This window comes from Pseudophryne corroboree, chromosome 6 (assembly GCF_028390025.1).
Source record: "Pseudophryne corroboree isolate aPseCor3 chromosome 6, aPseCor3.hap2, whole genome shotgun sequence".
NCBI classification, from domain to species: domain Eukaryota; kingdom Metazoa; phylum Chordata; class Amphibia; order Anura; family Myobatrachidae; genus Pseudophryne; species Pseudophryne corroboree.
The window spans coordinates 646656599-646672029 of NC_086449.1; the positions used below are offsets into that span (position 1 = coordinate 646656599).

At 46.5% G+C, this 15431-nt stretch overlaps 1 long non-coding RNA gene across 1 annotated transcript in view; it reads right to left on the bottom strand.

Moving 5' to 3' along the window:
• Positions 1–743: 743 nt before the first annotated feature.
• The window catches only part of LOC134933184 (uncharacterized), a 188691-nt gene continuing 174003 nt past the window's right edge, over positions 744–15431 (bottom strand). Inside the window, exons 3-4 of the long non-coding RNA XR_010179635.1 lie at positions 7657–7859; positions 744–924 (exon numbers count right to left, since the gene is read on the bottom strand). This is a non-coding gene — a long non-coding RNA (uncharacterized LOC134933184). The remainder of the gene's footprint in view (positions 925–7656; positions 7860–15431) is intronic.

A 15431-nucleotide genomic window follows, 5' to 3' on the forward strand; every position in this document is an offset into this window, starting at 1 on the left:
AGAGACGTAACGGTTTCTTCACAGTAAGGACAATACGTTTTTGGCATTCCCTGCCAGATAGAGTAGTAATGGCGGACTTGGTCAACACTTTTAAGAATGGGCTAGATAAGTACCTAATGGATAAGGATATACAGGGTTATGGTGCATAGTCACGCACTATAGTTCTAAAAAAAATAAAAATAGGAATAAACACAACAGCTGACATTAGCAACAGACAAAATTAGTCCTAAAAATAATACAGCGTAGGAGACCACAAACAGGTTGAACTTGGTGGACAAATTGTCTTTTTCAACCTCAAAAACTATGTTACTGTGGTGCCCCACTGTTGTAAATGTGGTGTAAATATAGAGTTGTTACATCATTGTTGTGGTTAGGGTAGGAAATTAGGACACCCACTGGTAATTGAACTGTATAAGACCAAGAACTCTCAGTGGGGGACAACAAGAGGCAGCGCAGCATATGGGGCTGATAGGCGCTATGCGGCATTAAAGACAGGGAAATGGGTCCCGCACGCGGGGGATATTAATATGGACTGACTCCTTCGCGCTAAATTGAACCGTTGGGTCCCCGTGAGAGGATACGGGCACTTGAAGAGAAACGATATATGGAGCGTGAAGAAAAGAACGGTAACAGAGCCCAGCGAGAGGAGAGTCTGAGCGGTACTGGCTGTGAGCCGCTAACAATAAAAAAGACGGAGGACGGTTCCCTTTTGGCCGGGCAGAAACTCACCTGTGGTGGTCGTGACATCCAGGAGCGGCGGCAATGGGTCCTCTCTCCGGCGGCAGCAGCGGCTTATCCGGGCCGGAAAGGAAGGGAGACTCCAGTGGCACTGTCGAGCGGCTACTCCGAGGCGACTGACGGTGACGCAGACAGTAGTAGGAGGAGAGGAGCGGCCTGTGGTGACGGCCGGGGAGGCGGAGTCAGCTATAAAAGAAAGAGATACAGGGAGTCAGCAGCCACATAGAGAGAGAGAGAGAGAGAGAGAGAGGAGAAGGTACCTTCATTAACATGATCAATACACAGCCATTCAGACACCTCATCTAAGCTGTACACAGTTGTCTATAATAAAAAGTGCACTTATTCAATAGACTGAGGAGTAATAATAGATATACTGCAGTGTACTCAGTTCAATACACTGAGCTTATACAGTTGCCTTAGGACAGTTACCCACACAACCCGTAGGTTGCGAAGAGAGAAGAGGGACCCAAAGTTAGGAGCCTCTGACCCTCAGTCAGGGAATCAGCCTCAGTTCAGACCCGTTCCCTGAACAGAAAGTGGGAGTCAAAGTAAGCATCCCAAAGTCAGTATAATGAACTCCCTCCGTCACTTTAGCAAGGATACCCATATTTACTCAGTGGAGGAAGAGCGGTATAATTGACTGTACTGTGGCATGATTATTGACACACCCTTCGATATCCTCTATATTCGGAATAACCGAACGTTTTGCGCATCCCAAGTCAAGTTTAAGGAAAAGGGAACGAAGAAGTGGACACATTTTGCCATAATAGGTCTGCACGAGAACCCAATTCTCAGTAGTGAAGTGATAGCCGCACGGGTATACTATTACGGACAGTTAAGCCTGAAACAGATTGCGCTGCAGTGTGGGAGCAGAAAGGGGAAGCGAAATGGTAGTGAGTTATATCCTAACCAAACTAAGTTTAGGTACGTGTCTAAAAGAAATGTAAATGTAAATGTTTAACAATTGTTTATGTTTATGTGCACCGATATCTAGTAAGTCTAGCCAGAAAAGGCCAAGAAGTCATAGTTTGCATGACCGATTCGACAGTCTGGAGCAGATTAATAAACATGATATTTGGTAACATGTTCTAATTTACTGTGACATTGTATTGTGATTATATTGTACATGGTTATTTGCCCTAATGTCTACTCATTGCATGAGAAATCTTTTCTTGCCATTAATCAATAAATCGAAAACGCTTCGAAACCACTAAGAAGGACGGTTATTTCTCCAGAATTATTCGATCAATCCACCAAGACCCGATACTTACCTGAGTTCACATTCACAGTACATCCACTAAATCGAAATCCGATATTACCTGGGTGTCACATTCTGGCGTCACGAAAAGGATTCGAACAAGAGTCAGGGTTAGTCCCCGTGGAATCAGACGAGATGTCTCAAGGAGACGACCAGGCCCAGGCAGGTGTGGGAGAAACATCTGACCGCGAAGGGCCCGCCATGCCCGCATCTGCCCCTATTACTATGCCGTACTATTTTGGCGCACCATGGTTCCTCACTTTTTTCGGGAGATGATCCCTCCACAAGAGCAAAGGAATTTAGGGACTTCAAGGATCAAATCGCGGCCATGTTCCGGTTGTACCCGTTAAATGAATCTCAAAAGATTGAGATAATCATTGGGCAACTGAAGGGCCTGGCGCGACGGGAAGTGAAGTCGTGGCCCGCTAGACAAAGGAAAACTGCCAAAGAAATATTAGAGAAAATGGCTAGCATGTATGATGCCAAGACCCTGTCAGAACTAAAGACGCGTCTCTACGCCAGGAAGCAGCAGCCCCGAGAGGGTTTACGTGAATTCGCTGTGGAATTACAGGAAGCACTACAAGCCATTAAACTGTGCGAACCCACTGAAATTATACAGGAAGATGACACCCTAATAAATGAATTCATAGACGGAATTTATAGCGACCATACGAAGGGCCAACTAAATATGTTGCGATGACAGGAACCGACATGCAGCTTCCAGGAGTTCAAGGAGCTGGCAATAAAAATTTTTGGGGATACGCCCACGCAGAGACCATCCGCTGTAGCCTTGAAGGCAGTAGCACAAGGGAAACAGTCGACAGTTTCGGCCGATACTCAAGACGTAATGAGAAGGCAGATAGCTGAACTAACCCAGGGGATGACTGAACTGTGTCGGGAACTTAAAGCTTTGAAGGAAACGCCTAAGCCGCAGGGACAAGGTTGGCAAGGGGAAAGGAGAACACGTTATGTCAATAGAAGAGATGCGTCCTGGACTTCTCGCCGACTATCAACAGATCGATTCGACGACCAAGGCAGGCCGATATGCCGACGCTGTCAGGAGAACGGGCATGTCGAACGCAATTGTCAGCAACGGGAGCCTTTAAACCCCGATATCCCGAGGCCAGGGACCACCCCTCGGGAGTACCCTCCGCAGTAGGTCCCGCACCTCGAGAGTGGTGGCCACAGTATGTGGGTCCCTGCCCGGCTATAGAAATTAAGATCAATGGGGTTGCCATGACAGCACTTTTGGACACAGGGTCGCAGGTTACCACTATACAATGTACTGAGTTTGCTCAGCACTGGGGAGAAGAAGACATGACTACACCACCACCGGCCTGGTTGAATTTGCTGGCCAGTAATGGCCAAGGGATTGAGTGCTGTGGATATTGGGAAGTGGAAGTGAAAATTGGTCAAGCTCAACTACCAAGACAGGGCTGTCTCGTTACTACGGTAGATGATAGAAACTTCCCACCTGTCATCATTGGAATGAATATTCTAAGGAATTGCCCCGAAGAATTAGTTACGATATTAAAAAGAGAATCATTCAATCGTACTTGCTCAGCGAAGCGAACGTTACAACAGGCCATTCGATTCCTCCAGTGCCAGCAACGGTTCGCACATTCAAGTGGAGAAATCGGCACGGTCAGAGTAGCTGAAAAGCAAACTATAATGTTACCGCCAAACTCGGAAAACATTGTGTGGTGTAAGGCCAGAATAGGACCCAGAGGACGAGACTACGAAGCCCTAATCGAAAGGAGTCAGGGAGGCTGGAATGATTACTTCACGGTGGCCAGAAGTATAGTAACTGTAAACCAAGGCCGAGTGCCTATACGAGTATTGAACCCTCATAATCACCCAATTAGACTATATAGGTATCAACCTATTGCACAGATCTTTGAGGTTACGTTCCAGGATATAGTTGGCGTGGACGGCCTGGGGCCCCTGGTAGCTCAACAGAGCCTGGCATTCAACAACTCTGCTGGAAAAGAAGAAGACGACTCCTGGTGGAAAGGAATAACTATTGGTGATCAAAATCCCCCGGAAGAGGAAAGGGTGGGAGCCCTACAGCTAGTAAGGAAGAACAAGAAAACTTTCAGTAAAAACCCGTCGGATTTCGGGTACGTGGAGGGCATTCAACATCATATTCCGACAGGGACGGCTGCTCCCATCCGAGAACGCCATCGCCCTATCCCACCTGCGCTATATCAACCAGTGAAGAGGATGATAAAGGAAATGAAAACGAAGGGAGTAATTAGGGAAAGTTACAGTCCTTGGGCCGCACCCCTGGTACTGGTCAAGAAAAAGGACGGAAGATTGCGTTTCTGCGTAGACTACAGGAAGTTGAATTCAGTCACACACACAGATGCCTATCCCCTACCACGAATAGAGGAATCTTTAGCGGCCTTTCGGTCTGCTGCTTACTTTTCCACCCTGGATCTAACTAGCGGGTATTGGCAAGTATCTGTGGCTCCTGAGGACAGAGAAAAAACGGCCTTTACTACCCCAATGGGACTATTTGAATTCGACAGAATGCCCTTTGGACTATGTAACGCTTCCACCACCTTCCAGCGAGTAATGGAACACTGTTTGGGGTATCGAAACTTCGACATGCTCCTGCTTTACCTAGACGATATCATAGTCTTCTCCAAAAATTATCAGGAACACTTACGACATCTGGAGGAAGTTTTCGGTCGACTGGCCAATTATGGATTTAAACTGAAACCATCTAAGTGCTATTTACTCAAGTCCAAGGTACAATACTTAGGCCATATCGTCAGCGCCAAGGGGGTGGAGCCTGATCCTGAAAAAGTAAAAGCAGTGAGAGACTGGCCTATCCCCACAACGATCCGAGATGTAAGACGCTTCTTGGGATTCGTGGGCTACTATAGAAGGTTTATAACCAATTTTGCGAAAATTGCTGCTCCACTACACGAACTGTTGAGAAACGGTTCAGGAAAGGAAATAAGGAGGAATACCATCATCAAGTGGACGAATCTCCAGGATGAAGCCTTTGAGAGACTGAAGACATTACTTACGGAAGCCCCACTCCTAGCTTATCCCAACTATGAGCTTCCATTCAAAGTGTATACCGATGCAAGCACTCAAGGATTGGGCGTGGTCTTAGCGCAAGATCAGGAAGGAAAAGAAAGAGTAATTGCTTACGCAAGTAGGGGACTAAGGAAAACCGAAAGGAACAATGAAAATTACAGTGCCTTCAAACTAGAACTATTAGCACTGATTTGGGCTGTAACAGAAAAATGTAAAGACTATCTGGCTGCAACTCATTGTATTATCTATACGGATAATAACCCCCTAGCACACCTACAGACGGCGCGGTTAGGAGCGTTAGAACAGAGATGGATGGCCCGGCTGGAAAACTTCCAATATCGCATTAAATTTAGGAGTGGAGGGCTAATGTTAATGCCGATGCTCTATCTCGACTGCCCGAGAGTCAGGAGGAGGAAATAGAGGATCAATGGGAGGAAGTAGAAATCCATATGTTCGGACCAGGACCAAGTAAACAACGGGTTGCTGTTATTAATAATACAGAAATCCTCATCTCTGCAGTAACTGATGACATTCTAAGTCAGCATGATATAGACTGGAGAAAAATTCAAGATGGAAGTTCAGTAATCAGACGGCTCAAACAAATCACTTCTACGGGAGAAGTTCCAGGCAGGACCGAACGACAAGGATTAGATCCCGAGCTCCTCCAGTTATTAAGACATAGGGATCGCGTTAGTTATGCCCAAGGGATTATGGTCCGCAGCACTATAGACCCAAAAACCCACCATGCTGTGAATCAAATTATAGTGCCACAACAACAGAAAGATCTGATATTACGAGCCTATCACGACCGTTCCGGGCATTTTGGAGTCCTGAAGACCAAAACAGCTATAAGAAAGAAATTCTTTTGGGTCGGCTTACGGTTGGACATAGAGAAATGGATAGGAGAGTGTTCTGCCTGTGTTGTAAGAAGAGATGTTCAGCTGGGACAGACAGCACCATTACATCCCATTCCTAGTCAACGCCCCTTGGACCTCGTAGCCTTGGATCATGTCAAGTTAGGGCCTAGTAGTGCCGGATATCAATACGCCCTCATGATCATCGATCATTACTCCAAATTTATTGTAACAGTTCCGGTCCGGGATATCACCGCCAAAACCACGGCGGAAATCTTCTTGAAGAGTTTTGTCCGACCGTATGGGTATCCGGAACGCGTTTTAACGGATCAAGGCCCGCGTTCGAATCATTGCTGTTTACAGAACTGTGTAAAATCTACGGGTGTAGGAAACTTCGTACCACCCCATATCACCCGCAAGGTAATGGATTATGCGAGCGAGCAAACCAGACCCTATTGGAAATGATCGGTCGATTCCGTTGCCCCAAAGATTAAACTGGCCTGCATTGTTGCCAGAACTGACCTATCTGTATAATAATAAGGAACATGCATCTACTGGATATACACCATACTATCTTTTGTTTGGAAGACTGGGAAAACTACCTGCAGATCTCGAGTTAAATTCGATCCCGGAAGACGCCCTCGTCCCACAAACCGAATGGGTGATGAAGCATAAACGTCGCATTGAGGAAGCTAAGGAAGCGGTAGAAAGGAAGATGGAAGAAGTACATCAAAGACAGGAGGACTACTACAACAGAGATGCGCTGGCTGAACCGTTACAAGTTGGAAGTAGGGTCTGGAAAAAGAACACTCAGTGTAAGAACAAGTTGGATAATAGATGGGAACTCATACCCTATGTAGTAATCAACCTTACCACTCCGGACACTGTTGTTTACGAAATCAAGAAGGAAGGAGAGACTTAAGGTAGAACGATAATGGTACATCGAAATCAGCTCAAACCCTGCATATCCAAACCAATATCAGAGGTCGTACGAGAAGAAATCGCTCCCCCAATAAAATGTTGGGAAAATACAAACCAGTATCCGTTACGGGATCCAGTAGAATTGTTATTGTTCATAGGTGGGCCATTTCCACCTAACATAGAAGCTGGAGGTACTCCACAGCCAACCAGCGCCCCTGTGACTGAAGACATCATGGAACCCAATCCGGGTCAAGGATTCGAGGGTGAAATCGAAGCAGAAATACGCTCAAAAAGGCCAGTTAGAAGCACTAGGGGAATCAAACCACTTCGATTCAGAGAACTGTGAGCTATTTTGTAACTGGTTAGTGAAAATGTAAGATGCATGAGGACATGCATCGTTCAAGTGGGGTTGAATGTGGTGCCCCACTGTTGTAAATGTGGTGTAAATATAGAGTTGTTACATCATTGTTGTGGTTAGGGTAGGAAATTAGGACACCCACTGGTAATTGAACTGTATGGGACCAAGAACTCTCGGTGGGGGACAACAAGAGGCAGCGCAGCATATGGGACTGATAGGCGCTATGCGGCATTAAAGACGGGGAAATGGGTCCCGCAAGCGGGGGGATATTAATATGAACTGACTCCCTCGCACTAAATTGAACCGTTGGATCACCGTGAGAGGATACGGGCACTTGAAGAGAAACGATATATGGAGTGTGAAGAAAAGAACGGTAACAGAGCCCAGCGAGAGGAGAGTCTGAGCGGTACTGGCTGTGAGCCGCTAACGTTAAAAAAGATGGAGGACGGTTCCCTTTTGGCCAGGCAGAAACTCACCTGTGGTGGTCGTGACATCCAGGAGCGGCGGCAACGGGTCCTCTCTCCGGCAGCAGCAGCGGCTTATCCGGGCCGGCCGGAAAGGAAGGAAGACTCCAGTGGCACTGTCGAGCGGCTACTCCGAGGCGACTGACGGTGACGCAGACAGTAGGAGGAGGAGAGGAGCGGCCTGTGGTGAGTGACGGCCGGGGAGGCAGAGTCAGCTATAAAAGAAAGATACAGGGAGTCAGCAGCCACATAGAGAGAGAGAGAGAGAGGGAGGAGAAGGTACCTTCATTAACATGATCAATACACAGCCATTCAGACCCCTCATCTAAGCTGTACACAGTTGTCTATAATAAAAAGTGCACTTATTCAATAGACTGAGGAGTAATAATAGATACACTGCAGTGTACTCAGTTCAATACACTGAGCTTATACAGTTGCCTTAGGACAGTTACCCACACAACCCGTAGGTTGCGAAGAGAGAAGAGGGACCCAAAGTTAGGAGCCTCTGACCCTCAGTCAGGGAATCAGCCTCAGTTCAGACCCGTTCCCTGAACAGAAAGTGGGAGTCAAAGTAAGCATCCCAAAGTCAGGATAATGAACTCCCTCCATCACTTTAGCAAGGATACCCATATTTACTCAGTGGAGGAAGAGCGGTATAATTGACTGTACTGTGGCAAGATTATTGACACACCCTTCGATATCCTCTATATTCGGAATAACCGAACGTTTTGCGCATCCCAAGTCAAGTTTAAGGAAAAGGGAACGAAGAAGTGGACACATTTTGCCATAATAGGTCTGCAAGAGAACCCAATTCTCAGTAGTAAAGTGATAGCCGCACGGGTATACTATTACGAACAGTTAAGCCTGAAACAGATTCCGCTGCAGTGTGGGAGCAGAAAGGGGAAGCGAAATGGTAGTGAGTTATATCCTAACCAAACTAAGTTTAGGTACGTGTCTAAAAGAAATGTAAATGTAAATGTTTAACAATTGTTTATGTTTATGTGCACCGATATCTAGTAAGTCTAGCCAGAAAAGGCCAAGAAGTCATAGTTTGCATGACCGATTCGACAGTCTGGAGCAGATTAATAAACATGATATTTGGTAACATGTTCTAATTTACTGTGACATTGTATTGTGATTATATTGTACATGGTTATTTGCCCTAATGTCTACTCATTGCATGAGAAATCTTTTCTTGCCATTAATCAATAAATCGAAAACGCTTCGAAACCACTAAGAAGGACGGTTATTTCTCCAGAATTATTCGATCAATCCACCAAGACCCGATACTTACCTGAGTTCACATTCACAGTACATCCACTAAATCGAAATCCGATATTACCTGGGTGTCACATTACTATGGTGACCCACTGGCCGGCCACTATGGTGGCCAAACCCGGGATCGGATCGGAGGGATCCCGGGATTTGGGGCCAAAAATGGGCGGGATTCAATTTCGGGATTGGAAGCTCCAATCCTGGGGATTGAGGGATCAGCGTTGAGCGTCCACAGGATGTTCAGACGCTGCCCGGCTTCCTTGTTCCAGCTCCTCAGCGCAGCGTGAGAGGTCACACTGCGCTGTCAGCTGCTGCAGGGAGCCGCCAGCAGCGATTAGAGGATGTTCCCCACCCGCCCGACCCCGGTATATGGGGAGTTATGTGTGCGGGGCAGGCGGGGCGGGGTGTGGCGAGGGGGCGGCCACATAGCAAAAAGCCAATCCCGGGTATCCCGGGATTGGTCATTTTTCGATCCCGATACCCGGGATTGAAAAAATGGCCCGGGATTGGCTTCCCTACCGGCTACTAAGAGCTTGCTGGAGTTGCTCAACAGCAGGGCTACCGGGCACTATCCGTCTTTCAGCTCTCTTCTCCTCCCTGCCTGGAAATATAGTAAGTAGGTAATTGCCTAGAAATGAACATGCCATCAACTATTTAGCAACCATCAAGAGACTGGTCTTAGCCGTGGTATTAGGGGAGGACCACACAGCCTGATCTGCAGTGCCAGTCTGACTGGTTATAGTTAGAAATACTATTATATATATTTATTGTATCCTACCTCCGGGAGGCTGCAGCGTGGTAGGCTAATGGGGGCGTGTCCGGCAGCGATGTGGGCGGTTCGGGGGAATGGCCGATGGGGAAAGCGAGCGGTCCGGGGGCATGGCACCATAGTCCCGTCATCGTAGCCCCACCCCCACTAGACAGTGCCGAGAAAACAGGGACTGTACAACGGGGGTGTAGCTATGATGACGCAAATCGCGTCACTGTATCCCCCTCGGACCGCCCACTTGTTCTCTGCTGTGGGCGGCCGAGGGGGAGTGCGGGGGCTGCCAGGAAAAGAGAGACACTTGCCCACCTTTCTGGGGGGCCGGGAGGGCCACCCGATTTTCGGGAGCCTCCCGGCCTTTCCGGGAGGGTAGGCAAGTATGGCTTTATCCCTTTGGATCTATTGGCCTATTTCAGAGCTGTAGATAACCTGATTTTTATGTGCATCTCCAATGTTTTTGAATCTGCGTATGCGCAGAAGCTGCACTGCACTTGTACAGATATGGGGCTGTGATGTCGCTCACAGTGCCCCACACACAGCGGCATGATTGATATATTGCTGGCATTAGGGGGCAGTGACAGAAGGTGACAGGCCATGTTCCAGAAAATGGAGACATGTCGGCCCCATAGTCAGTGTGTGCAGAAGCCAGTGGCTGTGTCCTTGGATGCAGCTTGACTGGTTTCAGCAGAGCGATTTAACCAGTCTAGGCCTCAAAAGGTTACAGAGTATATACTGCCATCAGATTATTCATCTAGTTTATATTTGATGTTATTTTATCCCACTGATCTACACTATGATGAGAGGTTTGTTTATGTTTTTGATGTACCAAGGATACTGATTAACCTCTCAAGGAGCATCTTTGGTTAGAAGAGGAACCAATGAGATCTTCCTGAGCATATTTTATGAATTACAGAACTTCATAGATACACACACACACAAACAAACACACACACATATATGAAACAGAAAAATCCTCGGCAGTCCACACTTATGTATTCCTGGCTCAGATGCCTTCCCCTCAGATGTAAATCTGCATGTATATTTCCTTCAGAGTATGGGCGGCACTCAGAGACTTGCAAAACCACAAATTAAGTGTAAAGGGCCCGCATGCTTTAATGGTGACGTTTCGGGGTAACAATCCCATAGGCAGATCCAGGGGGGCGGGCACTTGGGCCCGTGCCCCCCCCCCCCCTGTCGTTTCTGACTTCTTCTTTTTCAAAAGGAGAACAGCAGCAGCACTACTGCTATTTCCGTCAGTCAGATTTGATAAAAGAGCCGTCAGGCACTAGGACCCGCCGCTGCTCTAACAGCAAGTCCGTGTGGTAACCAATGGGGATGCTGGAGCCTCCCCCTGCTCACACTGCAACCTACCTCCCCCACTGCCAGCCAGCCAAAGTCCAGCCCAGGTGCGGGGTTCAAATACCAGCATAGAGTAAGACTGTTACTTATGACGGCACAGAAGGCTTCATTAGCCCTCACTGCACCTCAATTTCCCAGCACTTCCTCCTCCACTTCCTTTACCACCATGCTAGGTGCAGCTTTGAGAAGGTGGCCCGTGTGATTGTGACAGGGCTGTCCTGCAGAAGTCTTATGCTGCTTGTTGGAGATCCAGCTGGCTGCTTCTGCTAATCAAAGATGGGCAGGTCGTGTCCTGCAGTCTGAGTCTCACTGCAGTGCCCAAAACAAGGTATGCTGCACCTGCCACCACCAACTAAAAACTATAATAATTATATTGTTCTGGGGTGCCTTCCAGGCTCCCATAACTAATGGAACAGGTGACCAACATTTCAAGACTCAATCAGCCTTTTCATCAGGGTGAAACATTGGCAATAAACCAGGATGCGCTCCTACAGCCAATCATTACCTGATGGCGTATTCTGTGAGGCCACGCCCCCTGTGATACCACACCCCTTATCTAGTAGTACGAGTGCATTAGGTGCATGTAAATATAACTATTACCATTCCCCTATCATGGTGCCCCCCCCCCTTTCATTTTCTTCTGGATCCGCCCCTGAACAATCCCCTTCCTCAGACAACAAAACAATTCAAACTAGTGCAATATAAAGGCTTTAGAAGTAACCTTACCCTCCTTGTGTCACTCCAGTGTGTCCCCAGGCACTCCCGGCCGCCGTCCCGCAGTGTCACATCTGTCCACAGCCCTCCCCCCCCCCCCATCGCGCCGGAAGTGACATCACCCGTTCGTCCCCGGTCACCATGGTTACACACTGTGAACGAACACAGTGTGAATTGAGTAATAACCTCATAAGCAAATATATATAAGGTGCAGTGCAAAACACATTTCCAGAGTGCATCTCATGAATGTGATAAACATACAATATAAATGAAGTGTTTAAAAACCATGTAAAAAGCTGTGTACAAAGGCCCTCATTCCGAGTTGTTCGCTCGCAAGCTGCTTTTAGCAGCTTTGCACACGCTAAGCCGCCGCCTACTGGGAGTGAATCTTAGCTTATCAAAATTGCGAACGAAAGATTTGCAATATTGCGAAAAGACTTCTCTGTGTAGTTTCTGAGTAGCTCGAGACTTACTCTTCCAGTGCGATCAGTTCAGTGCTTGTCGTTCCTGGTTTGACGTCACAAACACACCCAGCGTTTGCCCAGACACTCCTCCGTTTCTCCAGTCACTCCCGCGTTTTTCCCAGAAATGGTAGCGTTTTTTCAAACACTCCCATAAAATGGCCAGTTTCCGCCCAGAAACACCCACTTCCTGTCAATCACACTCCGATCTCCAGAATGAAGAAAAAACCTCGTAATGCCGTGAGTAAAATACCAATCTTCATAGCAAATTTACTTGGCGCAGTCGCAGTGCGAACATTGCGCATGCGCAAATAGCGGAAAATCGCTGCGATGTGAAGAAAATTACAGAGCGAACAACTCGGAATGACCACCAAAGCTCTGTGTGGCTTAATTATATTTATACATAAACATGTGTCATAAAAACTCAAAAATAGTAAACATAGTAAAAAACAACCTACTGGTACCAGAGAAGTTATCAAGAATAAAATACTATCTCTTTGTGTATCAGTATTTAACCTGCCAAAGGGAAACTAAGGGGTATATTTACTAAAAATCTTAATTTCCCGTTTGAGGTCAAAGTTCAATCACGAATGACATCGAAAGTGTAAAGTTGCAACTTTTTGAATTTAGTACGACTAATTTACTAAGCTGTCGTATTCTGCATTTTCGGATTTACCGATGTCGATGTCATTCGTTTTTTTTGGCAGTGTTTTACGTGAGTGACTTGTAAAACACTGCCGACTTTAATACAATGAATCTCAGCCGGATCTGAGAGATCCGTGCTGGGCTTCATTGTGCACCTTTGTAAAAAATGAAATCAGTGTTAACTTAAAAAAAAAAATTGCGTGGGGTCCCCCCTCCTAAGCATAACCAGCCTCGGGCTCTTTGAGCCGGTCCTGGTTGCAAAAATATGGGAAAAAAATGATAGGGGTTCCCCCATATTTAAACAACCAGCACCGGGCTCTGCGCCTGGTCCTGGTTCCAGAAATACGGGGGACAAAAAGCGTAGGGGTCCCCTGTATTTCTGAAACCAGCACCGGGCTCCACTAGCCAGATACATAATGCCACAGCCGGGGGACACTTTTATATAGGTCCCGGCGGCCCTGGCATTACATAACCAACTAGTCACCCCTGGCCGGGGTACACTGGAGGAGTGGGGACCCCTTCAATCAAGGGGTCCCCCCCCTCCAGCCACCCAAGGACCAGGGGTGAAGCCCGAGGCTGTCCCCCCCCATCCAAGGGCTGCGGATGGGAGGCTGATAGCCGTTTTGTAAAAAAATGAATATTGTTTTTAGTAGCAGTACTACAAGTCCCAGCAAGCCTCCCCCGCAAGCTGGTACTTGGAGATCCACAAGTACCAGCATGCGGTGGAAAACCGGGCCCGCTGGTACCTGTAGTACTATTACTAAAAAAATACCCCAATAAAAACACAAGACACACACCTTGAAAGTAAAACAGACGATCCACGTGGACTACGATTGGAACGGTAATCTGTGCCGAGCGAAGCGGAGCGGAGCGAAGGCACCATGCGAGGGGACGCGGTGCACTAATTGGGGTTCCCGGTCACTCTACGAAGAAAACGACACCAAAAAACATAAAAAACTCATGTCGACCTTTTTCCATGTCGACCTTGTTCCTGTCGACCTTTTGTCCATGTCGACCTAAGATGTGTAGACCAATTGGCGTCGACCTAAGGTGTGTCGACCTTTTTGTTGTCGACCTGGAGTCCCAGACCCGCTGTGACGCAGCTATGCTAAGCACTGTGACACCATGCTGCTCGCTATAAACCCATCTATAAAGTAGATGGGCCATTTTGTTGAGATGCTCTTGTTAGAGGTTGGTAATATGGGTTTTTTCTTTTTTCTTATAAGATGGAATTACACAGTTTATGAACAGAAGACCAAAAAAGATAATTATTAGTTCCAAAACACAAAACTTTGGTGAATATTATTTATTTTTAGTAATATTGCGACTGTAATTATTATTATGGTCAAAATATTTTTCGTTTTTTGTAATTATTATTATTATTATTATTATTATTATTATTATTATTATTATTTTATTTATAGTTTTAAAAAAAACACGGGGGGGGGGGGGGGGAGAACGACATGGTTGCAAAGCAAGTAGAACAAAACACAAAAGAAAACAGGAAAACAAACCAATGTCCATGTGCATCCCAAAACAGCAGATTTATTTTGCAACAGTATTGTACAATTGAAACGACAAGATATATAAACCTATCATAAGGTCCGTACTTACTAGACGATATAGTGAGCGATATCGCTTAATTTTACCCTCCTGAGCAATATCGCTTACTATATTGCCCAATGTGTATGCTGCAGACGATGGCGATGCGCGGTCATGGGGGTCATTAACTACCCTCTCCATCAGCTGTGCATGCAGCTCATTCTGATGATATCGTCCGAAGCTGCATGTTCGGGGCGGCCGTGGCATGACGTCACTGTGTAATATTGCAAGCAATATCGCACAGTGTGTATGCCCACGTCGGGTGGCCCGGCCAGGGAGGGGACACACTAGGCGATGCCGCTCCTGGAGCGAATCGCCTAGTAGTATACATCTATAGGGGGTATTCAATTGTTTAAAAAGTCAGTTGGGAGTTTTTTTCCCCCTATCTAATAGACAGGAAAAAACAGACACCCAACCGACTTTTCAACAATTGAATTCCCCCATAGTCTCAAGAACAAAAGAGAATAAAAGATTGCCTGATTCATGTTTGTAAGTAAAGCTAATTATAAAGTAACTGGGCAAAACCATGTTGCACTGCAGGTGGGTCAGGGCCTGATTCATGTTTGTAAGTACAACTAATTATAAAGCAACTGGGCAAATCCATGTTGCACTGCAGGTGGGGCAGATGTAACATGTGCAGAGAGAGTTAGATTTGAGTGGGGTGTGTTCTAAATGAAATCTAAATTGCAGTGTAAAAGAAAAGCAGCCAGTATTTACCCTGCATAGAAACAAAATAACCCACCCAAATCTAAATCTCTATGAACATGTTACATCTGCCCCACTTGCAGTGTAACATGATTTTGCCCAGTTACTTGATCATTTGCTTTACTTACAAACATGAATCAGTTCCCATATGCAGAAAACACTTTTTAAACATGTAGGAGGAAAAGTGGGAGGGGAGGTTTCCTGAAAGGATGACACTTAAAATGTAGAGAAATTACAAATAAGAGAGATGCAAATAGTAT